At 40.0% G+C, this 27,134-nt stretch overlaps 1 protein-coding gene across 2 annotated transcripts in view; it reads right to left on the bottom strand.

Moving 5' to 3' along the window:
- PRLR (prolactin receptor) overlaps window positions 1-26,529 on the bottom strand; it is a 156,958-nt gene extending 130,429 nt beyond the window's left edge. For both annotated transcript variants that reach the window (XM_023514996.1, XM_023514994.1), the window contains exons 1-2: window positions 26,247-26,529; window positions 18,910-18,978 (exon numbers count right to left, since the gene is read on the bottom strand). The gene's annotated coding sequence lies outside the window, so the exon portion shown is untranslated. The remainder of the gene's footprint in view (window positions 1-18,909; window positions 18,979-26,246) is intronic.
- Between the last annotated feature and the right edge of the window lie 605 nt (window positions 26,530-27,134).

The raw sequence follows: 27,134 nt of genomic DNA on the forward strand, positions 1-27,134 counted from the left end.
GCTAACTGGGATGGGTGAGCGTTCATTGTCAGTTAGGTGTAGGCTAACTGGGATGGGTGAGCGTTCATTGTCAGTTAGGTGTAGGCTAACTGGGAACGTGGGAGCAGTAGTGGGCAAAGGGCTTCTTTCCCCTTCTTGATCTTGATTTCTTGGGCTAAATTTAGTCTCCCACAGAGGTTGCTCAAGGAGAAGGGTGGCAAACCAGAGATTATCCTCTCAGCCCCAATCAACAATAAAAGCGGAACCAAAACCCCACTCCCTAAAATAATTAAAAAAAAAAACCCCCAGTGATCATAGTATGTCTCCTTTCTACTTTAGAAAATTATGTGAGAGCATCTGTTTGAAAGTAATGATGCAACATATACTAACAATAAAGTCCTCACTAAAGACATGAATGTAATACAGCATTAGGCTATTCTTATTCTCCTTTGAGCGCCTGAAAAACCATTCAAGTGGCAATTATTTTGTGTCCTTGAAAATGTCAGTGCAAATTCTTTTGTTAATGGAGTTCTGTCCTCTGACAATCAAATGAGTATGTTGCATAATGACTCCCCATCCCATAATTGGCCTTATTCCTAAATGTTATAAATCCCTGATGACTTCTCATGGTCAAGTGTGTCTTGGGTAGATTTTGCTCTCATAGGGCACCGAGGAGAGGAGGTCTGAGCCAGCTACTTCTTTCATTTGGCTTTAAAAGGGAAACCAATTACCAGGTCACCTTGCTGACATGATGCCTCAGACGCTACCTTATTTGACAGTAATTGTTATGGAAGGACTGAGCTGATCCTTTTCTATAGGCGGTAGAGAAGTGAATGGATTCTTGTGCTCTAGAACTTGAGCTCTTGGCAAAATCCTTTAGGTACCTTTAAAAGTCTGGTTATGCCAGAGGTGATGACAATGGCCACAGTAGGCTTCCTACTTAGCAGAACATTTTGTTGAGTGTATAATTTGCAAGACCCACTGGTTGGAAGAAAAGAGACAAGGAACCAAGATTTCTGGAGCTTCCTGTTCACAGCCAGGGATGGACGGTTGAGATCATTATGCTATGTCTGACAATATCACAGGGAAGCTGACATTCCCCCACTGAGCTAGAACTCTGGACCTAGCACCATTCTGGGCATGTGCGGTCTGATGTAGTGAGGTACAGAAACCTACCAAATGGAAAGTCCAGTGTCTTGAGGCTTTAACAGAGATCTGATGGGCCCCTGCACCTAACACAGCTTTGCTACTAACTTATCAAATATTCAATAAAGAGAGCAAGAAAGCATTTGAAGCAAGCAAAGTGCCCATGGGACTAACTTATTTTTATTTATTTCTTGAATATAGTTTCCTAAGAGCAAAGGTCCTCTTTTTTTTTTTTTTAAAGCGGGGGTGCCCATCCTGCTTTGGGTGGATGTCTGAGACCCGCCATCTGTGGTGTCAGTACGCACGGACCTTTTCCTTGGCTCATCAGAGTTGTTAGGGTTTGTGTGGCATAGAAGAAAAAAGGTCGGATATCCCTGACGGTGTGAGAGCGTGGGACTGTGGAGCCTTTACCACAAGTTCAGAATAGTATAGAGCTGTACTAAATATTCTGGGCAGGCCGTCGAGCGCTCCCTCCTTGAACCTTATCTTTGTTTGCTATCCTTGGTGTTACGTGTCAAGATTGAGAAAGTCACCAGATTGATTTTGTTTTTGAGGGTCACAGTAGTCACTACAGAAAGCAATGCAGCTCTAATTTTCATTGACAGATAAAAGGAAAATCAACAAGGGAAGGGACATATGTGTTTCTTAGAAATATTGTTATGAGGGGGTAATGTTTTTGTGGCACTTAAGCAAATACTCATTTCAAAGGATAATTGAGTGAAACTTTTCATTCAAAAGAAGATCAGACTTTACCTTTGTCATTCTTACTCTTGTATTGGAAAGTATCCTAATATATATTAATTACATATACTCAGGTAAGAAGATGAGACTTAGCTATGCTTTAAATCTTATGAGGAAAGCCTCTTTTCTGTGGGAACAGGCTTTGAGATTTCTCACAAGGAGCATAGGTTACTTACAGGATGCCCCATGAGCTATGCTGAAAACTTAGCCTTAGAGTCTAGGCTATTTAGTATTGTTCTTCAAAGACTTATATCACCTATCTTAATGCCCCCATGGAATAATGCAACCTAATTCCAGAGTCAGAGGGTTTCCTGGTAGACACAAAGGACACAATTTTAAGAGATAGAGAAAAAAATACATTTATATGAGAATCAAAAGATTTTTTAAACAATATGGGTAACTCCTCACAAATTCTAAAGACTGGACTCACCAGTCCCACCCATGATAATAGCAGAGGTAGGAGAAAGACCTTAAATTAGCTTATGCAGAAGATCACGTCTTATACATCTCTGTATGTCTGCTTTAGTAAGACACCTGATATGTCATGGGGTCTCAGTATCTATTAGTTGACATCATCACATCTTCTGAGACACACACTCAATCACCTTTTGAGAAAGTAACAAAAATATGGTTAAGCAGCTTCCTGCCACCTTTATTCCCCAGCATATTAGGATGTCTGTTAAAAAGTTTTCTTGGTGAGAGAGCAGTTCAAAAATGCTAAAAACTGCTAGAGAGATCATTGCGTGTTTGAATTTCTTTATGTATGTAAAATAGAGAAACCAACTTGGACTTGACTAAATGGGAAATACAGCTAAGATTCAGGAGAAAATGTATAGAATAATAAAATCTTGAAACTGGAAAGGATTTAAGAGGACATTGATTAGATTTCTGGAAAGATGTCTCTATTTTCAACTCCCTTAAAAGACACGAGGTGGGGGGAGGAGGGAGAAGGAAAGTTCTAACAATACCCAAACCCAAGGCCCAAAGTTAGTCTCATGGCCAGAAACGTGGAAGACCCATGGTACTGAATGGAGAATCACGGTTATTAGCCAACCTATTACTTGCTATTGGAAATCAAATCAAACTGTTTGCTTTCTCAAAGAAAGTCAGGACAGTTCATTCCTTTCCTGAAAACTGTTCAGCTGTTGCTCTGCTGAATAGAATTCAGTCCACCAGAGCAGCCCTTCTATCCAGGATAAAAATCTCAACCCCCTGAAAACGAGGCAGCTCCAGCTGGATGTTAGAAAACCGGCCAGTGGAACACTGAGTGCAGCAAGGAAAGACGGCATGGGGTGGGGAGGGGGGGAAGCAAGAGACCTGAAAGGAGAGTTTCCCAAGGGTAATGACATTATCTGTTCTCTATTTCGCCTGCGGAAGAGCTGGCAGAGGAAGAAGAGAAGATCCTATCAGGATGCAGAAAACTCCATGCAGCATTCCTCGCAGTAGCTGATACTGAACTAGAACATGTCATTCTGCCCTCCAGCTGTGGACCACAAAACTCAAAGTCTAGTACATACTGAGCAGGCTTAAGAACACATTGCACATACTAAATGTTCACAGAGCTTGAGCCTAAGTAAATTGATTTTCATTCTTGGATGAGTCAGCATGGAAAGTAAATAGCACAGAGCAGAAAATTTGCTTAACAAGAGAACTGAAACATCATCTCAAAGACAATTTTAGGAAACTGTTTCTCATCTTAACCTGACATAGACGATACAGTGGAAAAGGACAGGCAGCCATTATGAGATAAAAATGAGAAAGAAAAGGGAGCCGGGTGAGAGAAGGAGGGTTTGTAGGGGAGCCAAAATGAAATAATATTCTTTGTCCGCTGAAAACTGTAATAGGTGAAACTGACATAAGAAACCAAATCAAGGATGCCTTAAAATATAGATGAGCTACATTATATGCTCTAAGAGGAAAAAAACGACATAAAAGATGGCAGATACATAAAATGAAAAACAGAAACAAATTAGGGATAAGTTGTACTCGTGAAAAAGAGACCAGTGATCACAATGAGATAGCCAAAACAAAAGTGTGGCAACGTCACACATTGTGCCAAGGTTACAGAGTAATTGAAACTCTCAAAAATTTCTGGTAGGAGTGTAAAATGGCACAACCACTTTTGCAAATGTTGGCAGATTCTTAACATTTAAGCATATCTCTCTCCTTTGACCCCCCAAATTCCAGCCCTCCTTAACTATCCAATGAAGATGTGGGTACAGTATGTGTTGCTTTAGTGATGATGTGCTGAAGGCCCTGACTTCACTGCAATGCGACATATCAGTGTAACAGAATTGCACCTGCACTTTATAAGCATATATGAATAAAAAATAGATGGGAAAACTATGTCCACAGAAAACCTAATGAGAATGTTAATAACAGCTTTATTCATAATAGCCCACAAGTGGAAACATCCCAGTTATCCAGAGGAGAAGCAGAAAACAAATTAGAGAACATTCATGTAACAGACTACAACTCGGCAGTAAATAAAATAAACTACTGACACAAGAAATAACGTGGGAAAAATCTCACAACACATGTGAATGAAATCAAAAAGAAGTGAAAGAAATCCAATACACAGTATTATGTGATTTCATTTACATAATATTCAGAACAGGCAAAACTAAGATGATAAAAGTAGGTCAGTGGGTGCTTTTGGTGGTGAGAAGGAATCTGAGGAAATTTTCTGGAGTGGTGGACGTCTTCTGTATCTTATAGGGATATGATTTATGCAGATACCTGCATTTGGCAAAACTAATCAAACTGATCCAGTACTTATTCCATTGAATATAAAATACATCTCAATAAAGAAGGCATTTGAATTAAAAAACATATGTTAAGGCTTGGTGCCTGTAGCTCAGTGGTTAGGGTGTAGGTCACATACACCAGGGCTGGTGGGTTCAAACCTGGCTCGGGCCTGCTAAACAACAATGACAACTGTGACAACAACAACAAAAATATACAGCTAGGTGTTGTGGTGGGCGCCTGTAGTCCTCTCTACTTGGGAGGCTGAGGCAAGAGAATTGCTTAAGCCCAAGAGTCTGAGGCTGCTGTGAGCTGTGATGCCAGAGCACCCTTCTGAGGGTGACATAGTGAGACTCTGTCTCAAAAAAAAATTGTGAGTTAAACTCAGTTGAATAGTTTCTTTTTTATAGATCTCAGATTCTAAATATATTAATATGAATTTGAATTTCTAGAAGAGAATTTTTCATTTGTAGCATTTCCCAGGTTTATTTTATTTGCTTCCACAGAATATACTTTGCAAAAGGTTACAGTAGAGGCATTTGTCTTAAAATTGACATTAAGATGGATGTTCACTGTTATATTTATTTAATATTAGAAGTTATGCTCAATACTATGAAACATCAACTAATTAGATACTATTTTTGCAGGAGAAAAAAATATCATTGTTTACAGATATTATAATTATAAACTTTTAACTAAAAACTCATAATTACTTATAATCAGCTAGTCAGCTAGAAAGCAAATACACATACATTAATATGTGTTTATCCATAGTCTGCAATACCAGAGAGAAGATATGAAAAAAGATCATTCATAATGAAAGACTAAAATTATAAAATAAATAAGAATGCCCCAATAAAAAAGATGCATGGCCTTCATAAAACCATAAAGTTTTTAAAAGAAATATAAAAAAAGATTCAAGGAAGTGAGAAGATACTCACTGATTCTTTATGAGCTGACAATATTAAAAAGAATGTCAACTTTTATGATTTAACAGATTCCCAGGCAAATTAACCAATGGGAGATTTTACATGGTGTAGATATGTGTGTATACATATTCATATGCACACATCTCCACACATGCATACTTTTCTAACTTTTGAAAACATTTCAGAGTTTACCTGGGAAAGCACATTGGCAAGAATAAGTTCTGAAAACGAAAAATGATGAGATTATGCAAGCCTCACCAGTTCAAATGTTTCAGAAAACTCAAACCAGTGTAGTGCTGGCCTAAGAACTGACATATCAATATAACTAAATGGATTATTCTAGAATAAGCAGTACGCTATGAATAAGAACTTAACGTACACGGAAGCATTGTTTGTCCAATGACAAGGGATGACTCATTCAATATATTCCCTGCCTCTCATCATCACCCCTCCTGGACTGTTGCAGCCCCTCAGTGGTCTCCTGCACACACTTGACCACTGCTCCCCTCACCCCTTCTCTCTTTCTATCACCCCCTCTCCATGTTTTAGGCAAAGAGGACATTTAACATTAAGGTCCCTGAACAAGAACCGTAGCACATACTGCTTCCTCTTCCCAAATTCACATCGCCATGTCTCATCCTTCTCAGCTAGAAAGTTGCTTCCTTCCATTACCTGCTAAGTCCAGATCAGGGGCCTCACACCACCTTGTGCTTTCTCATGCATAGCACATAATATAGTAATTTAGAATGGCCTGGTATTTTTTTGCTTTCTCACTAAAGGAAAAGAGCAGGCCAGACCATCTCTACCTTATTAGTTTTTATTCCTAGTGTCTTGCTTAGTGCCTAACACACAGCCCTCAGTAACTCTTTGCTGAATCAATAGCTAAGGAACAACCACAAAGAAAGAGAGAGATAGACTTTAAGCCACGAACATTTTTTAATTTGTTTGTCAAAAATAAACAGAATTAAAAAGGCAAAATGAAGGTGGGGATGCATTTACAGCAAGTATTATGGAAAATAAATTGATAATCCTGAAAATTCATAAAGAGTTTGTTTTGAAAAAAAAAATAAGTATTGAGAGCCAAATAGAAATCTTGATAATTTACATAAAAAGAAACTTCATAAAAGAAGAAATAGGAAGGGTGGTAAATGTATAAAGAAATCAATTATACCTGGTGATTGAAGAAATGAAAATGAATATTATTTTAGACTTAAAAAATCAGCAAAATCAGTATATTCATACTACATATGATGGAATGTTATATAAACTTAAGAAACGAACTTTTAGGAATTATTTATCACTTATTTTTATATAATGTTATATAAACTTAAGACACAAATTTTTAGGAATCGTTTATCACTTATAATTTATCACTATTTTTAGGAATTATTATTTTTTTAAATACATAACTTAAAAATTATTTATTTATTTAATGTATACTTATTTGATGGCATTTACCATCATACAACATTAAGTTCAAGGAAGAGAATTTGAAAAATATGTATACGGTACATATTCCTGATTTTTTTTAACATGAGAGATTAAAAAATTTTGCTATATAAAACCAGTGTTTTTTAAAAAATTTTCTGAGCTATGCAGCCATAAAGAAAGATGGAGACTTTACCTCCTTTGTGCTTATATGGATGGAGCTAGAAAATATTCTTAGCAAAGTATCTCAAGAATGCAAGAAAAAGTATCCAATGTACTCAGCCCTACTATGAAACTAATTTATAGCTTTCATAGGAAAACGATAACCCAATTTTAGCCCAAGAATATGGGGAAAGAGGAGAGGGAGGGAGGGGAGAGGAGGGGGGAGGCTGGGTGGAGGGAGGGTGATTGGTGGGATCACGCCTATGGTCCATCCTATAAAGATACATGTGAATGTCTCTAAATGTAGAATATAAATGTCTTAACACAGTACCTAAGAAAATGACATGAAGGCTATGTTAACCAGTTGGATGAAAGTATTTCAAATTGTATATAGAAACAGCACACTGTACCCCATGATAGTATTAATGTACACAGATATGATTTAATAAAAAAATTTTTTTTCTTGGCAATGAGATCACGAGTGATATTAATTTCCTTCATTCCATTTTCAAATGTCAGAAAAAGTTATACAATTTTAAGCCTATACAAGAATCTGTTTTTCTAACCTTTTGTCAACATCAGGAACCAACTTCATAATAAGGTGAACAGCTGCTATTTACATTCTCATGCAAAATGATTTTCCTCCCTCCCCTTAAAAATACCAAATAAAATGAAATAAAAATGTTGTAATTTTTACTGATCAAAGAGAAGAAGACTAAAGATTTCTTTTCTGGGGCAAAATGAGTAGACAGGTGGTGAAAAAACAAAAACTTCAAAGTCCAAAAAGTACTTAAGACCCACTGTTCAGAACTGAACATTCCTGGAAGATAAACCAACTAGCTGGGTTCTTGCTGAAAATAATTCAGGGAGATGAAATACCAAATAGGTGTTATGAAAATCATGTCTATTGAGTTCCTAAACAAAGTATGTGCCAGAGATCTCACAGTATGATAACTCACTCGGAGGGTGTCAATTAAGCTGGATCCTACGACCCTTATTTCTACATGTTCCTGAAGGAAAATATGTTAACTGTGAGATGGTACATGGCTTGGGCCACCTCTTAGTCTCTAAATAAAAAAGCGTACTAGGTAAGTTCCTGGCATTGCCTTTCTTACCAGCTGCTGGAACTCTGTGTAAGTTTACAGGCATCTGCTCTTTTTTCCCACAATGTCCTTCAAAGAGTGGCTTGAGTGGTTGTTTTAAAAAATAATAACCAGCTCAAGCTATTTCTTTACTTCAAATATCCCCCAATCTTCCTATTGCTTCTCGAGTTCCTTTGTGGCCAGGTCTCTCTCATTTCCCAGCTGCTTCTCTTGTTTTGTTCAACTTGACTCAACCATACAGCACGCCCTCCACTCCCCCATGCTGGCACACTCCCTCCTGCCTCAGTGGCTTTGCATGTGCTGGTTCTGTCTCTGAGAAATTTCTTCCTTCTCATTTTGATATTAAATAAATCATCACTTTCTCAGAGTTGCTCTCTTTGTTGTCCTTACCATGCTTATAAATGTACTTGACTTTGACAGACACCTGCTCCCAAACTATATTGTAAGTCTCTGTGTGGGCCAAGACCACTCAGCTCACTATTATTTCTCTAGCACCCAACATGATGTCTGAAGGTTTGAGAGATATTGGTTTTATGAAATTTTTTAGCATCTCTCCTAATGATGATGTGATTATGAAAAATTTAATTTAAACTTTTGCACAGTTCCTTCTATAACTGATCTCAGTAAACTCAGGTTAACTTTTCTCCCTGGGTCAAGAGGGGAGAGGAGAAAATTCAATGTAAGAATAGATCTTCCCAGATTAGAAATACAGTCCTATCTGGGCAGCAAAGCTCAATCCGGAGTTATTTAGTCCATTATGCTAAGTTATATCCAAGACTTTCTCATACCCGGGAAGTATGTGGTTTTCATGGTTAGTATTCATCAGAGACAAACTCTAGCTATAGATCTTCCTGCAGAATCATTTTCAGGCAAAGCAGGATGCTCATTTTGTTCTCTTTTCAGCACTACAGAAAGCTTAATCGTGGTCACATCTAAGGTTAAAGGAATTATGCCAGCTTAGAACATTTTGCAAGAGTCACTGTTTTCTTTTCAGCAGTTCATTTTGTTTTCCCCCCAGATCCTTTGGACTTTCTCAATTTCTTTGCCACTTTCATATTTTTAACTTTGTTAGTTGCTTGCTATAGTCAAGAGGTATAATTGGGCCTCATTAGGAAGAGATGATGTGACCAACATAGAACACTGTCTTCCAATCTGGTCTCCACACTTGAAGGGTTCACAGAACCTGAAGAGACCCAGTGGTGGAAGCATAAAATGATCAACGAGGTGAGGGAGTGGGGGTTGTTTAAGGGCAAATCACAAAGGTCTCAACTATTCTGTCTGCAAAGATAAAATCTATGTCAGGATATGGTTAATACAAGACAAATGGGGACTGGAAAAGTAGTCTTATTTCTCAATACTATAATTATGTAAAACCTCTTGCATCAGACAGAGTTAAGAAAGGGGGAGAGAATCTGCTATATTACCCAATAGATAATTAAGATACTTGCTACCTTAAGGTGTGTTTGTTATTGACTACAAAAATGACAAAGTAAACACAGGTTTTTAAAAATTTGGATATGCCTTGGCAACAGAGTCATGATGTAGTGCTAATATTGGCTAAATATTAACAGAATAAACTAATGTCCAGCTAAATTCATGTATATGATCACAGATCCATAAAGTATCAATGTGATATTGACTAAAATACTAATAGGTTAAACAAAATTGGCAATAAATTAATCTGTGTATGGCAGCAGATGAATATTGGCACTGAAAAAGTCTAGAACAGACCATGGGCCAAATCTGGCCTGCTGACTGTTTCCAATAAAGTTTTATTGAAACACAGCCACACTAATTCATTTATACATTGACTACAGCTGTTTATGTGTGACAAGGGCAGAACCGAATAAGTGTGAATTGATTAAGTGTGACAGACACTGTAGGGCCTACAAAGCCTAAAAATATTTTCTATCTGGCTCTTTAGAGAAAAACTTGCTGACTCTAATCTAGAACATTTTAGGAAGACTCTTACCATTTGAGGTCCATGTTAACTAAGATGAATTCAAGTTCTTACAGATAATCTCCCTTGGTAGGTGTAGAATTGGGCTGGGGCAGCAATATCTTATGTCACAGAAAGAGTCTGAAAAAATACACATTAACCAGTCATCTGGTCATCATATCTTTGGAGGTTTGATAATCAAGTTAAAGATGCTTCCTGAATTTTAGAAAGCTGGTGAACAAGCAGGTTTTTTGACTACATTTAGTTCTTTTTAATGTCTTTCAGTTCTGGGCTCCCCATATACTAAGAATCATGGAATTGTTAGGAAACAAAATCCAGAAGTACAAAGTTGTGTTATAAGGTTAGCTGGAATGAAGATCAAGAATTTCTGACTTTTTAGATCAAAAAACTGCACTTTCTTGTATACCAAATAGATGAGCAATATTTTACACCCACAATGAACCCCAAATCATAGTCTTCAGAAATAGTGACCTTCTTTTTTTTTTTGGCCGGGGCTGGGTTTGAACCCCCCACCCCTGGCGTATGGGGCTGGTGCCCTACTCCTTTGAGCCACAGGCACCACTCTGGTGACTTTCTTTATTCCCCCCGCTCCGCCCCCGCCCAGTGAAATCCCCTAGTATGAAGTCAACTTTTCCTTGTATCATGACATGACTTTGGTAATCACAACAGCTATATTGCCCAAGAGATATATAAGTTATTTAAAAGAGCAGTTTAGGAAAATATTCCTTTGCTTGGGCTTTTTTTGTTCTCATTTTTCATAATGAAACATGTATTCTGGAACAAGAACAAATCCCTGGGTCTCTCTTCTAAGGGTAGTGCTCAGAACACAGAGGCCTTAGAGAAGGTGGGGAAGGGAGAAGCCAGTTCATAATTGTAGCTAATTCATACTTCACTAATTGATGTCAATTAGAAGGAAGGGAATTGCCATTTGGGGGTTGACACTGCTAGGATCCTTTCACGTTTTCTAAAACATTGAATCCCCTAGAGAATTTAAATTTTCTGTCAGAACTGAGTGGGAGGAGGGAGGTTAATGGTTAAATCCAAATTTTGGGACATCATGAGTCTCAAAATTTGGATTTTAAAGTATAGGCCTTTGGCTTAGTAGCCAAATCCATGCATGAGATCCATTAAAGCATTTTATTTTCAACTGTCATCAACAATGATCAATATCATTCCCCACTCCCATTGAATGCTTGCCATTTGTTGGCCAAATCCAACCACAAAAGGAAGTCTCAATAGCAGCCACCTACTTACACAGAAGAAGGATTCTGGAAAAGCTTACTGCTTTGCCCCTAACAATGTTCTAATTGCTTGGTTCATTAGATCCACCCAACACATTGTAAAATAATCACATTCTATCTAAAATCCATTGCTTTCAAGGAATTATAAGTGAAAAGGTCCTGATCAAGGGCTGCTTTGTAAATGGGGTCTCCATAAAATACCACTGTGGGGAGAAGATTTACATTTGAACATTTACTATATTTGCCAAGTCTTACATACTCAGTCATAATGATAACTTGGTGAGAATCCCCAAGTATAGCTTATCCTTCAGCTGAGGACTTCCCTCAGTCATATGTGATTCCTGTCTTTTAAAAAATCCATGGCTTTCTAAGTTATTACACTTAGATTATGCCTTAGATCTCAAATCATTCCCTGATCTTTATTGATTATCACCTTAATTATACAACATATTTGGAGCTCCTGGTGCTGCTATTCTTACACCTATTTTAGTTTCTTGTAGATTATTGCTATTGGATGCTTACTTACTATATACTTTGTTCACAAATGGAAGTTTCTTTTTATATCACTAATCACAATGATATTCAAAAATTAGAAATAAGTGGAACATCCAACATTAAATAATGACTAATAACAAAGCATGACCATTCCTTTTGGTGCACCCACCTCAGGCTAGGGGCACACAGCTACTTAAGCCTGAGGGCCCTCAATGTGGCCAAAGGAAATCAGGCATTTTGCTTCTGTAATTGGCTTGGCCTTCCAGGTGGTTTAGTAGGTCACGGAGCCCATATCATTCATCGCTCACAAATGGAAACAGACTGGTTTTGTTAGGTTGGTTTTAATCCTCCCATGCCTGGGGCCCAGTCCCTGCAGAGTCCAGGCCCTAGCCCTTAGGCCTTTGTCCAGTCTGAGGGTTGTGAGACAGGCATTCTCCTCCAGAGGGGAGTTACCCTCCCACCAGTGACATGCTTTTCCCAGCACACTTTTAGCCTTCCCAGTTGTGCCTCTGCCAATGGTACTGCTATATTTTTGAGCTTTGCCATTTGCCTTTGTTTGCTTGAGGAAGAACAGGTGCTTCCTCTCTCTCCTCATTTCTGGGAAATGTGCACTACCTAACCAGCTCTTGTGTGTCTGCTGGCATCAAATGGAGAAAGTATATTCAGCTCATCTCCCAGCCTTATTTCTCCTGAGGCATTTTCCTGCATACTTATCAGATCTGGTTTCCAAAGGCTCCTAACTTAGCTCTCCAGCTATGCATTTGGCAAAAACAATGGCCTTGAAAGTGTGCCATTTGTGGCTGAGTGTACAACGCATGAAATCAACAAATGATTTGTCATCATTCCAGTGACTTTCCTTCATGTGTGACACATGGCTCAAACCATATGAATGCAGCAGGGCCCCAGGGGAAAGGGGCAAACTCATTGAGACCCGACCATAGTTGCATAGTTCTTACCCCACCCTCAAAATAGTTCTGGAATGGAGGCATTAACTCCTCCACTGTTACAAACAAGGAACCTGAGGCCCTGAACTTCCATGGGTTGTGCAACTTCTCAGAGGAGCATCTTTGAAGGAAACTCTGCAGAAAGAAGAAATGTTTTGCCTTGTATTTAGAGAAGGTAAATTCCTTTATAAGGGCTACTAACCAGAAGCATGGTGTTGGTTTTTAAGTGAAGTGCAAGAAGGGAGAGAAAACAACTGAGTGGCCAATGATTTTTAGGCCTTCAAAGCACATTAATTCATGATGTGCTCAGAATCAGCACCTGCTCCATACCCTTGGATTTTTGTCTTGTTGACTGTACACTTACTGTTTTTTTCCATTAAATCAAGAACTCTTTGGTAAAGGTAGTATTATACTAATGACTCCAATGAATGGTGTCGTTAGCATTGTCCTTGCTGCCAAGTGTGTTACAGACCCGATCTTGTCTTTTCCTCCCAGCAACTCTAGAAAGTATGTTTTAATATCTTCATGGTTCAGATGAAAAAGTAAAGTGGAGAGAGCAAACGGACTTACTTCATAGCTTTACCCCTGAAAAATTAGAGCTGAGATCTGTGTTTTCTGTCTGATTGGAGTGAATATTCTCATTTGCAAGATGTACAGAAAACTCTCACCCTGAGGGCAAGTTTTGGGTCCTTGGGACAGCCTGAGTTATTGATATTTAATGACAGAAGTAAGGACCTTGGCATTGAGAGCTTACTTTGCACTCTGCTGTATATCAACAGGCTTCTTGCAATAGTAATATCATTCATCAGCTACTGTAAAGTGCGGTAGGAGGTTTCCACGGGGCTCTTAAAATGTTTCCCCCATCCAGCTGCTAATGATGTTTTCAGCAGTAGTAACATTAGGTTGAACCACTGGCTTTAAAATGCAAATAATAGGAATGTTCATTTCTTGAACTATAGTGGCCTGAATCATTTATGGTATTCTTTGGCACATTCTTAGGAACATTCCGTTCGGAGGAGAAAGATGTTTGATAGAGGAAAACAGACAATAAAGTGGGAGGAAGACAGAAAAAGGAGGTGGGGGCTCACTGGGGGGATTTTAGTGCGGTAAGTGGAGGCAAAGAAATTCTTTTTGGGACAAAGTAGGACGAGAGAGGAGAAGCGAAGTTAGCAGGTGAACTTAATCCTTAAGCTTCACGTACTAGTCTGTGTGATTCCCTAGATGAGACACACATCCAACTGGTCCTTAGTGTACAGTAACCATGGATAACCCATGCTATAGGTCAAAACAAAAAACACATTGCTCCCTTGCAATCTCAGAGTCCAGACCTATCCAGGTAATTAGCAAACTTCCATTTCTTTAGGCTACATGGACCTTAGTTGGTTTGAACTTAGATGGGCTAACAAGGATTCAATTTCTAACCATCTAACCATTAATTTCATTAATTTGAAATATTAATTTCTGACTAGTTTAACCTACTTATTGAATATTATAATTCAAAGGATATTGTTAGGCTCTGGGGTAGGATATCCAAAGGAGAAGCAGTCATGATCCCACCCTCAGGTAGCTCACAATGTAGTGTTCTTGACCAAGAAGCATATGCTTATATGACACAGGTGATAAATGAAGGTTATTGGGTAACACCATGGTTGAAATGAACAGATTTTAAAATTCTCCTTTGGGCCACAGGTTTTTCATTCTTTCCTCTCCTCCCAAATCTTAGCAAGTAATGAGCTCCATTGACTGATTTTCAATTCCACTCATCCTTCTGCACATCTGACCCATGGGCTCCTTTTCTGCTGAGAGACTTCTAAGACCTGTGATAATCTGAGTCTCTGATGCAGAGGGGAGCTTACATTTCCAGTCTCACGAAAGTGGGTATGTCTGCCAGTTTTAGGGCCTAGGTGAGCTCCAACACTGTCAGGTCTTTGCTGAAGACTGGACCCAAGTAGGCATAGATCCCACGACTTTTACTCTGATACTTAACAACTCTACCTGGATTATGTGTAAAATCACAACTGATTGCATGCTCACCAATATCCAGATATGGGCATCGCATATACTTTCATCTTTTCTTCTATACTTGGTAGATAAATCATTCTGCCATTCATTTCCAAGTAGCCATACTGAATAATATACTTGAGTGTAGAAAGGAAGCTCCAGGACCAATATAGAGTCAGTTCTACTACCACTGGGGATCTAGCAATGGTCTGCAGTCTATGCCTTCATGGAATCTTAGCATCTTAGAATTTAAGATTAGATTTAAGATTTAAGAAGTACATCTGGCCCATATCCACATGCATTTTGTATTTTTATAAGGGCTGAAGTACAGGGAGGCATTTTTTTTTATGAATACTCTTTTGTACCTCTGAATTTTAATATACTAAAAGAAATAAAATTTTAAAAGTCACAGATATGAACAGTATTATGGCTTCAATAATGTCCTTTACAAAGTAAAATCAGAAAACCTGCTAAAAAGAAAAATAAAACTCATCAAATCAAATTCTGAATGAGGCAATGAAGTCGTCCCTGTGATCACATAACTGCCATTACATTGCTCTGATTTTCATAGGACTTGGTCTTAGTTTAGGACATAACTACATTTGATACACAGTCATCCTTAGTTTCCAATAAATACTTAGCCAAAAACATTCCAAGAAAGAAAGAATCTACATTACTGGTTTAAAAAAATTTTTTAAATTTAGGTCTGTATGATTCTGAGCTATTTAGAGAACATTCAAAGACTTGAAATAACTTTCAGACATTAATTGATATTGCCACTGCAATCTTCCAAACTTAATTAAGAGTATAGTTTAATGAAAACATATCTATAGTTTCTTTTTGTCTTTGCATTTTTGAATTTAGAAGCTAACATAACCATAAGAAATAGCTGACATGTATAATATTTTCAAATAATATCTTTATTGAAATTCAAACAGTTGACTGAACAGATTGATGATTTGATTAGATAAATCCAACACTTCCAGTGAGTGCATGTTTATCTCTGTTGAAAATTACCCTATGGCATTAGAGCAAAAATACATCGCTTTCTACTTAATTAAAATACACAACAAGTTTAAGCCTATAGCTTAGAAAACAAATCATCACAATTACTGCCTTACAGCCACTGCTCACTGCTGAAGAATTCATTATATAAATTAAAAAAACTTAATGCATTTCTTTGTATAAACCTCAATTATTTTAAATCCATTATTGTTATGATAATCCTATCATTAGGGAAGGAAGGAGGTGTCTTACTTTCATGGCGATTATTGGCAAACTAAGTAACTTGAGAGAAGAATTTTCTAGAAGTGGATAGTGGAAGTTGGAGGAGACAGAGAGCTATTGTGTCCCCAGGCGTATTTCACGTCTACTAATAAAACTCTGGCGAGATGCTGTCAATATCTTAAAGGCAAACAATGTCATAACAAAAAAATTAGTAAGTTTTTGTTTGTTTCTAAAGGCCAGACTCAGATGACTGAAAGCAGCAACTAGAATTTCCTGAGTAACATTGGTTTCTTCAGCTCTTTGAGAAGCAGCAGGTGAGTAGGTACAACACAGGAACTATGAGTCATGGGCAGAAAGAAAGGACATTTCCTCAAGAGTCTCTGATGTTCGCAACTTTGCCCAGCCAGCTCCCTAGGTGGGAGTATATCCTCCCACCTTGGCAGATGGAGGTGATTTCAATATGAAGGCCCCCTGCAAAGGGGCTGAACCATTCAGCCTCTGGATCACACCAAGTCCCCATCAGTCCCACTCCTGGAAGCCCTGCCCAGGTGTAGCGCCTCCTAGTGGTATTGTGGGGTTTTGCAGGAGAAACAAGTAATGAAGGTGGCAGCTTCCATTTAGTAGAAAACTGTCACAACATAGTGGCTAAGAACCCAGAGCTCTACAGGAGCCAGACTCAATTCAAAAGCTAGCTGGCTTTGCTCTTACCAGCTGAATGATCTCAGCTAAATGACTTAATCTCTTTTGGGTCTCAGTTTCCTCATCTGTAAAGTGATAATAGTGAGACCACCCATTTATTATCATAAAGGGTGGCGGGGACAATTGAATGATTTAAAATATGATCATTTTAAAAACGAAACCTTGCAAATAGGCTCATTAGATGCCTGTAATTATGGTTCAGCATTTATAGGGGGAAAATGACCAGCTGCAGAAAGCTCTATGTGAATATTTGACAGCAGGAAGAATTTGGTAAATACAGGCAAAGAGTCAAAATAACCAGAAATGAAATAAACTAGCAACTCAAATGTGACCTTTCCAGCACCTATGAAAAGCACAGTAATCAAAACAACAAAATCCATCAGAACAGTCTTACGAGACAGGATGAAATTTTTATGGTTAGGAAGCAAAAAGCAGTAAACAGAAATTTCTCCGTGGGAAGGGAAGTTTCTTTTCCTTCTTAAATAAGTTAAAATTAAAATTCCTAATGTTTCCAAATAGCACTACATATTATTCTATTTTGGTTCAAAACCAGAGGTCCAGGGTAGGATAGGGCAGGAACAATGATCTCAGGAAGGACTAGGTTTGCTAGCATTTTCCCTGCTTCTGCCAACCTGAGAGCCATACTGGCTGCACCTCTGAATTCCACCCTGAATCCAATCCTTCCGTGCCACTGCTGTCGCTGCAGTGTGATCCACCCTCCCGTCTTGCTTGTACCCAGATCAACCTTCAACCTCACGCAGTCACTCTGCTCCCAGTCTGCAATGCATTCTCCACGTAGAAGCCTAGAACTCCATAACATCGTGCCTGTCAAACATGGCCCTCCCCTGCTGAAAACCCCCTAAAATCTTTCTGAAAGCTCTTAAAATCCTAACTCCATCCCTTGGCCCCAGCTTCCCTTCCTCCTTCTCCCCCCGACTCGCATAGCTTCCCTGCTAAAGTCCAGCCACGTTGCTTTTGGTTCCCTGAACGGGTAAACCTTTCCCCGTCTGAGGACCTTTGCCCTTGCCATTCCCTCAGCCTGTGGTGATTTTTGTCTCCCAGATCTCTGTGTGGTGGTTTTCTCTGTGGCATTCATGTGCTAGCTCAAATGCCACCTCCTTAGAGAGGGCAACTCTTACAAGCTGTTGTAAGTAGCTCTCACTAAAGTGTATCCCTTTTACCTCATTTTATTTTTCTTCATAGCTCTCACTAATTTATTTACTTGGTCCCACTGGAATATAAACTCCACACAAGCAAGAGTGTCATCACTCTACCTTCAGCTCCTGTAATGGGTTCTGGAAACACAGTAGGACCTCCGTAAATTATTAGTTGAGCGGATAAAGAATTATGATTCCACAATACTTGTAACAGCAGGTCTTTGTCCATCCTTCATCCCGATAATCTATTTAAAAATTTCTTATTTTCTCCCAATCTTGCAATCTCGGCATCCCAGAAAAGTAAACATGGGACAGCATCTTCCATTCCCCATCCTCCCCCATCAAATCTAACATGAAAACCTGGTTCTTTTGGGTCTTAATACAATCTTCTGATGACTGGCATCTCAGACTTACTGGATATTGGATTATTGATTCAAGAATCACTGTCTGTAGGTTCCTCCACATTTAGGGTGACTTTGAATTGGCTTTTTCCAAACCCAAAGTCATTACTCCCTTAGCCAAATCTGATGCTAGTAGCTTCTGCAACACAAATGATTTCCTGGGTCTAAGAGGGTGTCACATGGCCTAGTTAGTTCTTGGCCAATTTACTGTGATAAAGTTTACCCAATAACAATCCCTAGAGACACTGCTATAATTATATTTTTAATAAGAGTAAGAACAGGAATGGTGTTAATTAGTTTTAAAATGACTGAGACAAGAGAGCAAGTCTTGGTTAATTAAATATTAACACAGCAATTGGGAAATCCAATACACAGGTATCAGAGAAGCTTAACCTTTATCTTTCAATCTCACAATTGTCAAGCTTCTGGCAACCTGGTTTCCAAATTACACATAGAGAAATTTTTGGCATGATACTATTCAGGGCCACTCTGAGTATGCGATCTACTTATAGAAGTAGAAAATTTAATATTACACTTAAGATCACGCTTACCAAAGAGGAGAATGAGGAATTCCCACACAGCAAAAATATGGTGCGGACGGTTTTCTTGGTCAGGTGAATCTGACAAGGCAAAAGAAGACATATAAATAAGTAATGAACATTTGATCACAGCTGAGGAGTTCTTGGCCCTGCCTGTACATTATAATCACCTGGAGAACTGTAAATATATGGATGGCCAAGTCCCTTCCCAGAATCTTGATTCTGTGGGTCTATGGGTAGTTTTTAAAGCTCCCAAGCTGATTCTCATATGCAATCAGTGCCAAGGACCACTATTTTAGAGGTGGTTTTTTTTTTTTTTTTTTACTATAGCTAAAGCTTTTGGAAATAGTTCTTATATCAGTAATGGATTTGGAGACAGAGGAAAAAAAAAACCCAATCAGTTTGGGATGGCACGAATTGGCCTATCATCCCGTCTTAAAGAGGCTGTAATACCAGGACTGGGTTTCTTTTTACCATCCTTCAAAAGGACACCTCCCCGCCATCACCACCACCCCTGCTGCAATAAACCCAGAAATTCCCAACAACGTATAAGGGATTTTTTAAAAATGTAGCTGTGAAAAAGCACTAAGCTTTCTTCTCCTTTTTAAGGTTGTAGCAAAAAGTTGATAGCCTTTTAATGAACAGGAGCATCAGAGAAGAGAAATCAGAACGGCAACCAGAGCCTTCACTACCCAGGGTAAGGAGTGGATGTACTGTTAGATGCCACTGGGGACTCCCAGGTGGCAGGGATGGGGCTTACGGGACTATTGTGGCTGCCTATGGGTTGCGGACACTCATGTAATCTCAGTGTTGGCAGCTTAGGTAGACTATTCATCTTCACGGCTGATCTGTGACACTCATTCACTGCTAGGTAGAGAGTATTCTAACACTACAATAGACAGGTATACTCACTTTAGGCGTCTAATAAGATAATGGGTAATTCAGTGGCTGAGAATTCTAATTTTACCTCTACTATGAGCGAGCCTCCTGGCTCAAGACAAGTAATTAAACTCTATTTCCCAATTTGTAAAATTGGAGAGGTGAGGGAAGGTTACAGATTGTTATAAAATAGCTACCGTGGGCACTAATGGACATGTAATAGGGCCTTCTGCAATGATTACACAAGCCTGCTGGATACAAGCAGCTGAGATCCCATTTGTACCACACTAATTGGCTAGGACTGACTGCAGAGCACCCTCAGAGTCCACAGAGGATAGGAATGGGCGTCTGGTTCCAAAGGGGCTTTTAGCCACGTGGTCTGAGGAGAAAGAATCACCACAGGAATTCCCTGTGGATTTAAAGGACGGCATATAAGTGTATGTGTGTATAAAAGTTCCACGAAGTAAAGATCACACTTCTTGATTGTTCATTTAATCTCCTTTAGAAGATTATCCCTTGAATTTTATTTTCTATAATTATGACATCAAAATGTAGGTTTTTGCTCAGTGATTCTCAGCTCTGCATTCACATTAGAATAGTCTAAGGAATTAAAACAAAAACAAAAAGCAAACAAAAAATCCTACTGTTACCATGATGCTATACTGCTTAAATGGAAGTTTCAGAGCAGGGCCAAGCATTACCAGTTTTTAAAAGCTTCCCAGGTGTTACTGATACGAAACTCAGCTCTGGAGCCAGCAAATTAGGCCGACTGTTCTTTTTCTCATCACCAAACACCCCAAGCACACGTCCAATGCCACGCCACTGTGTATTTTTTTTTCTTGGGCGGGCTGTCTGCTCTATTTTCCTTAGTCCAGCCTTCCAGCCCTCAATGCCCATTTTTTACCCAGTCTTTCCCAGTGTACCTTAGAGTTTACCAGAATGCTGCTCTGTGGAATGTAAACTTTAATTGTTTGTATCATCCACGTAATACTTAGAGAACGTTCTTTTACATTGTTCCTGGTGTTTTAGGGTTTTGTTCATCCTCCCAACTAAGAAATATGCTTCTCTGGAGCAAGAATCTAGTATGGTTTTTCTTTTCCCATATGGAACCTAACACAGACCTTTTGGCTTACCAGACACTGAAAAATGTATGTTGCCGTTGATGTAGATACATCAAGATCCACTCACATCAGCTTCTTGACCCCTCCCCGCCAATTTAGATTTCAAGTGGAAATGAACAAATGCTATTTGTATGTCTCTAAGACAATGTTACATGGTGTTTTGCTCTGGCTACATAAAGGAAAACTCCTCCTTTGAGGAGGCAAATGTCTACAGAAGACATTTGTATTCAGCTTGTCAATCATAACGGTGGCTGATTTTCACAGCACATTTCTTCATTGGCATTCAATGTAGCATTATCTCAGGAACTCTAAACTTACTACAGGAAGTAAGGGGGACGGAGGTGAGGTAACACATAAACCAGCTGAGTAGACAAAAGCAGAATCCAGCTCTCTGCTCTCCCAGGTCAGAGGGTTCCTCTAACAATACCAGAATCTGACTGCTCTTCCTTTCAGTAAAGTTGAGGCTGCAGGGACAAATTATATTTTTACTTCATTGACATATTTGAGGGCCTCTTTAGCAAGTGGACAAAAGAAAGGTGGCCTTTTGTGATGTGCTCTGGGAGTAGCCCTTCTGAAAACAGGGACTGCCTTTTGTTCAAGCTGTTTTAAGCAAGGGGACAGAGAGGGAGAAACATTTATCACTGCATGAGATGACTTATTTAATAAGCTTTGCACAAAAACATGATGCCTTAGTCTTGCCGAGAACAGCAAAGCCAGTGTACTAGGAGGTGACTCAAAGGAAAAAACTTCAAATGCAGATTTTTAAATGACTCTTTGGTTATAGGATGTTTGGAGACCTCTTGAGATTTACTTGAGTGGAGGGATTAGTCTTGCTGATGAATGTAACCACTGAATCTATTTCATCAAGTCCAAAAGTAACGTCTGTACTGGGCTTCACATTTTTTACCTGCTCACCAGCAGGGAGGGAGAAGGAAAAGAGAACTCTCTTCTCTCTTGCTTTATGAAATAAATGAATTTGGGTACAGAGTTGAAATGAAACCTGAGGCAAGAATTTAGGAAAACGTTATGGTTTTCCTATCGTGTCATTGTTAGTTTGTTAGTCTGAACCAGTGCTGTTCAATGGAAATGTAATGTGAGTCATAGATATGATTTTCAAATATCTATTAAACCACATTAAAACAAATTAAAAGGAAATAAGTGGAATTCATTTTTAATAGATTTCATCTAAACCAGTCTAATTATTATCATTTTAACACATAATCAATATAAAAATTAAGGGGCACTTTTACCTTTGGGGGAATACTCTGTATTTAAAATTTAGGATGTATTTTATACTTTTAGTATATCTCAATCTGGATTAGCTCAAAATTCAATAGTCCTCAATAGCCACAAGTGGCTACTGTTATACACTGGACAGAGTGGGTTTAGGTACACTAATTGAAATTTGCGATATCACACAGAAATCATTGTCAACCTCATATCCTTTTGATATTTTCCTTCTACTTGCTCTTTATCTCTCAGAAAAGATTTTATCTCAAAAGCTACATGCTGTGCTAGCAAAAAAGTTATGGGCTTTTGAAGCAAAGTAGAATAAGGGATTTAAATACCAGCTTTGTAACCTTGAGCTAGGGCCCTTAACCTCTATGAGTCTCAGTTTCTTCAACTATAAAATCAAGACAAAAATAAGCTAACTCATCAGACTGTGGGGAAGATTAAATAAGATAGGTACGAGCGCAGCCGAGAATAGTATAATAGGCATTCAAACAATTCTCCCTGTATTAAACCCAACTTGGTTTCTTTAGATTTAGATTTTATTTCATCTAAACCAGTCTAACTATTATCATTTTAACATATAATCAATATAAAAATTAAGGGGTACTTGGTTTCTTTAGTCTTTGGATTTGAGGTTCTACTGCCTCATTTATTCTAATTCAAGATCTTACCCTTGAGATGTCTTTTGCTAAGACAGCTAAGACAGCCCTTCCTCCTGACCTCCACAGGGCTGGCTACTTTTTTTTTTTTAAAATGCATGTTCAAGTTCATGGATGACCTTCTTATAGAAGTCTTCTCTGATTTAAAGTTGCCCTGAACCCTGTCACTCTCTAGTCCCCAGCCTCTTTTTATTTTCTTCATGGCAATTATCAGAGTCCAGAATGATCTTAGTTATGTTCACCTGTCTGTTATCCACTATTTTCTCTAGCATAGAAGCCCCACAAAAGCTAGGGCCCCACCTGTCTTACTCCCCACTGTATGATCAAGGGCCCAGGACAAAACAGATCACAGCAAAGATGTGTTGAACAAATGAATGATCTATGCTTCACACGGGGAGGTAAATGCAAGTGCGGCCTGATGTTAATCACGGTAGGGAGTGAAAAATTCAGAGCTCTTTATAACCTAAAAAGAGTATCCAGGGTGCTGGTGGTAGCCTCATCTGCTGAAGTTGGGCATTCCTAGCTTGAGTCTAACAGCTGGGTTTGGGAAAGATCAGGAAAATTATTCTCCTACAGGTGATTCTGTTGTTGCTACCTGTTAATATGCACCACAATCAAAGTGTATGTTCACACCACTTAAATTACACACCAGATATGGTTAATCCTGCCCTTTAGAAGAATGTTAATCCAGCCAGCATGATGCAACTTTCTTCTACCAGGGAGTCTGGCAGCACTGGGTAGTGGAAAAAGAGTCAGTGTCAAAAGTCAGACAGACTTGGGTTTGGATCCTGGTTCTGCCTTTGCAAGTTATGCAGACAGAACAAGTTATATAAATTCTACAAACTTCAGTTTTCTTATCTGCAAAGCTTTAAATGGTAACTCATACCTTGCAGTGTAACATGGAGGTAATGTGTGAAAGTGCTCAGTATATCTCAAAGACTCAATGAATAGCAGTATCAATATTGTCATCTTTGCATGCAAGAATGCCTCACCACAAAATATACTGATGGACCTTTGGCTGTTTTGTGGGTTTTCAATTTCTGTGTAAAGTTTTAACATTTCTTTCTTACATTGCTATCTCATCTAACCATTTGCAACTGAGGGACCAGGACCCCCTGGAGAGAGAGCTGAGTTGGCTAAATTTGTGCCAAGCTATGAAAGATAACAATGGAGATACTTCTCTCCATAGAGATAATTTCTGGCTTATCTAGAGACCAACTATTTCGAGGTATGGGCACACATCTAGCTGTTTTGTGTTCAAGGTTATGGGTCAAAAGAGAACTGAGAGAAGGGTTGAGTATCCATGCCAAGGACACATTTTACTTTCCGTTTGACATAGCACAGTTAAAGCAGTAAACCTGACTCTCCATTCTGAACCCACCACGGCACTGTAAGAATAACTAGACCAGATTTGAATTTTCTCATTCTGCTAATGTAAGCCCCATGGGAGAGAGAGTAAGCTGCTCTAAAAAGCATGAGACTTACTCATAACCTTTCATTAATATTAATATTAATAGTTTATCATTGACTATGGGCCAGACACGATAAAAAGAGCATTTCCATTCTCCCAATAATCTGTGCAAAAAGAGCAGTATTGTTTCCCATTTTGCAGATAGGAAAAGTTCAGAGAAGCTCAGAGAAGTTCATTAACTTGCCTAGGTGTGGAAGCCAAGACTTGAAGCCCAGCGCGCTAGGTTCCAGAGCTCCGTCTGTTTTTTGCTATACCTGGCTTCTGGCACTGTCAGTGGAAGACCCGGGGGTAGATAGGTATAAGTCCCTACTCCTTCAAAGGCAAAGCACAGGGGGCCAAAAGAATGCCATTGCCCAGTCATACCATGCCTTGGAGAGCAAATAGTGCTTCATTTCCAAACAAAGCCTTGGCCCCACTCTCTGACATCCAGCTAGGTGACCTGAGGAGCACTCTGATTCAGACAATGACCCTGTTTAGGTGGCTCTCAAGTGCTGTTTGTAGAACTGAAAACTCTAGGGTTAAGGACCATCACCTTAGGAAAATCATTAAAAGAATTGTAAGAAGGGGTCCCCAGGAGGCAGAAACTGGAGAAGCCATTGAAAGACAGTCTTGAGAGCTCACCCATGACAGGAAGGCTGTCTATTTCAGAGCATAGCTGACTCTAGAGGCCTCAGAGGGCTGTAGATTACTCCCATAGTAATCCAGCTGCCAGCCTGAGGTCCTTAAACACAAGGGATTTTCACATGGGGTTCAGGCATGGTTTCAGGAGGTATTCATGAACCCTCAGGGATTCAATGTAAAATTTGATTTCATAAGAGCATTTCCTGGCAGGGGAGAGGACTTGTAGCTAATTCTTTAAAGAACCTATCACCCCAATTTTTAAGAGCTAATGAAATTAAGATGCTTATTTGCTTCTATTCTTGCACTATTCAGCACTTCTGTACCATTAAACATTTATATACAGTGTGGCCATAAAGCACACGAAAAAAGAGAAAACTCAGGCTCAGAGAGGGTGCATGTCTTGCCCAAAGTTGCACAGCCCAGGGCCAGGACTGAGCCAAGAAGCATGAGACTCCGGTGGGAAATCTCTGCCAGCCAACTTGATGAATGAAGACTAAGTAATCTCTCCAGATTAATAATGTTTAGCAACCATTTTCAGGACCAGTCATAAAAATCTCGAAGTTGCTTGCTATTAGTGCAACGTGGGCTCTTCCCCAGGATACAGGTAGAGGTCACTAAAAGGATATTTTCCTACTCCCGGAGCCAGAACCCCAGCTCTGCTTCCCCCTTCACCGCACTGGGCTCTCGGGTTACCTGAGTTTGCCCGACTTCCCGCTCCTCTGCCCTCCCCTCCGGGCTGTCTCCTCCGATCTCCTCTCCGGGTATGAGTTCTCCTTCCAGCTTCCTCTCTGGCTCGGGTTCCTCTGTTTAGGCCAACCTGCCTCTGGGTCCAAGACCAGGTGACAGCCGGGAGGCTGCTTACCTGCCACTACCCGGGCTGCCTTTTGGGGGAAGCCGCACCTTTTGGGTCAATATACGTAACCCAAAACTTTCCCCCACCTGATGCCCGCGAGGCTGCGGCGGTGGCTGTCCCTGGGGGGAGACGCTCCGGTCCTTCGGGCTGTCATCGCACCACCTGTCCCCTTCCCCTTTCCTGCTATTTTTCTCTTTTCACATAAATCAGTTACATTCTAAGAATCCCGCAATCACACCAATACTGATTGTCAGGAATGCACGCGAAGATGCCCTTTTAAAAGACTAATGCGTGCTCAGTGCAGTTTGAGAAACCTGGGGTGCAGTGGGGGGATTGGTCAGCTACCTTAGAGTATTTTGAGTTCCTCAGAGAAGGGACATCGCGACTGGCCGCGATCAGAATCCGGGCTTTCCCGCGGGCCACAGGCTCCCGCACGCCAGCCTCGAACCCGCAGCCCAGGGCGCGCCGGTCCTCCCGCCGCCCGCCCAGGCTTCGCCCGCTGGGGTACTCACTTTTGCCGGGAAGCAAAGTCTGCCATATCAGTCCGTGAGCACTTCCTGCACGGGGACGTGGAGACCCATCGTGTATAAAGCTGTTTCATCAAGAACCGGTAAAATCCAGAGAGAGGCGAAGGAAGGAGCGAGCGAGACCGAAAGGGAAGTGGGGGTGGGGGGGTCCAGCCCAGGGACCAGGGGCGTCTGGGGATTTCAGCCTCCGCTCCGGTTCCCAGCCCGGCGACTCTGTGAGAGCAGCTCAACCCGGTGCACTTGTTCACTCTTTCTCCATTAGAGGAGGAGTCAGTGTTGCAACATTTATGTTCCTTGCTGGAGGCAAAACAGTGATTTTCTTCAGCATGCAGAATGTCCAGAGCCTGCCAGTTTTACGGGGTAACGGAGGTAGTCGGGGGAGCCGGAATGCAGAGACGTAGAGAACGAACGGGTTCCCCCCAGATCCGCTGTGCATAAGTGGGGTCACACATCTCCCACGGAGACTGTACCAGAAAATAGACAAAATAATGATGAAAATGTCTTAAGTCGAATGACCTCAAAGATGATATTGCTGTGGGCAGCCACGGGGTTCAGTGTCTTGGTGTCAAATTTCTTTCCTTATTTCCCAGGAACATGAAACAGCGGCAGTAACAGTGTGCAGCGAGGGGGCTGCGAGGATTTGAATCTCACCTTCCCCGAGAGGGCGGAGGAGTCAGAGAGAAAGGGGCAAAAGAAAAAAGTGACCCCAGGAGGTTTTGCTTTCTTTTTGAAATAACCAAGCCCAAACTTCCAGGATTCTGTGTTTCTCTGCCCTGTGAGTAGCATACATAAACATTGGTGATGACTGAATAATGCACACTCCACAGATAGTGCTGGAGTTAGCAGCGCTCCATTTGCCGAAAAGTACGTTTT

The sequence above is a fragment of the Otolemur garnettii genome, unplaced genomic scaffold (assembly GCF_000181295.1).
Source record: "Otolemur garnettii isolate 467f Iridium unplaced genomic scaffold, OtoGar3 scaffold00063, whole genome shotgun sequence".
NCBI classification, from domain to species: domain Eukaryota; kingdom Metazoa; phylum Chordata; class Mammalia; order Primates; family Galagidae; genus Otolemur; species Otolemur garnettii.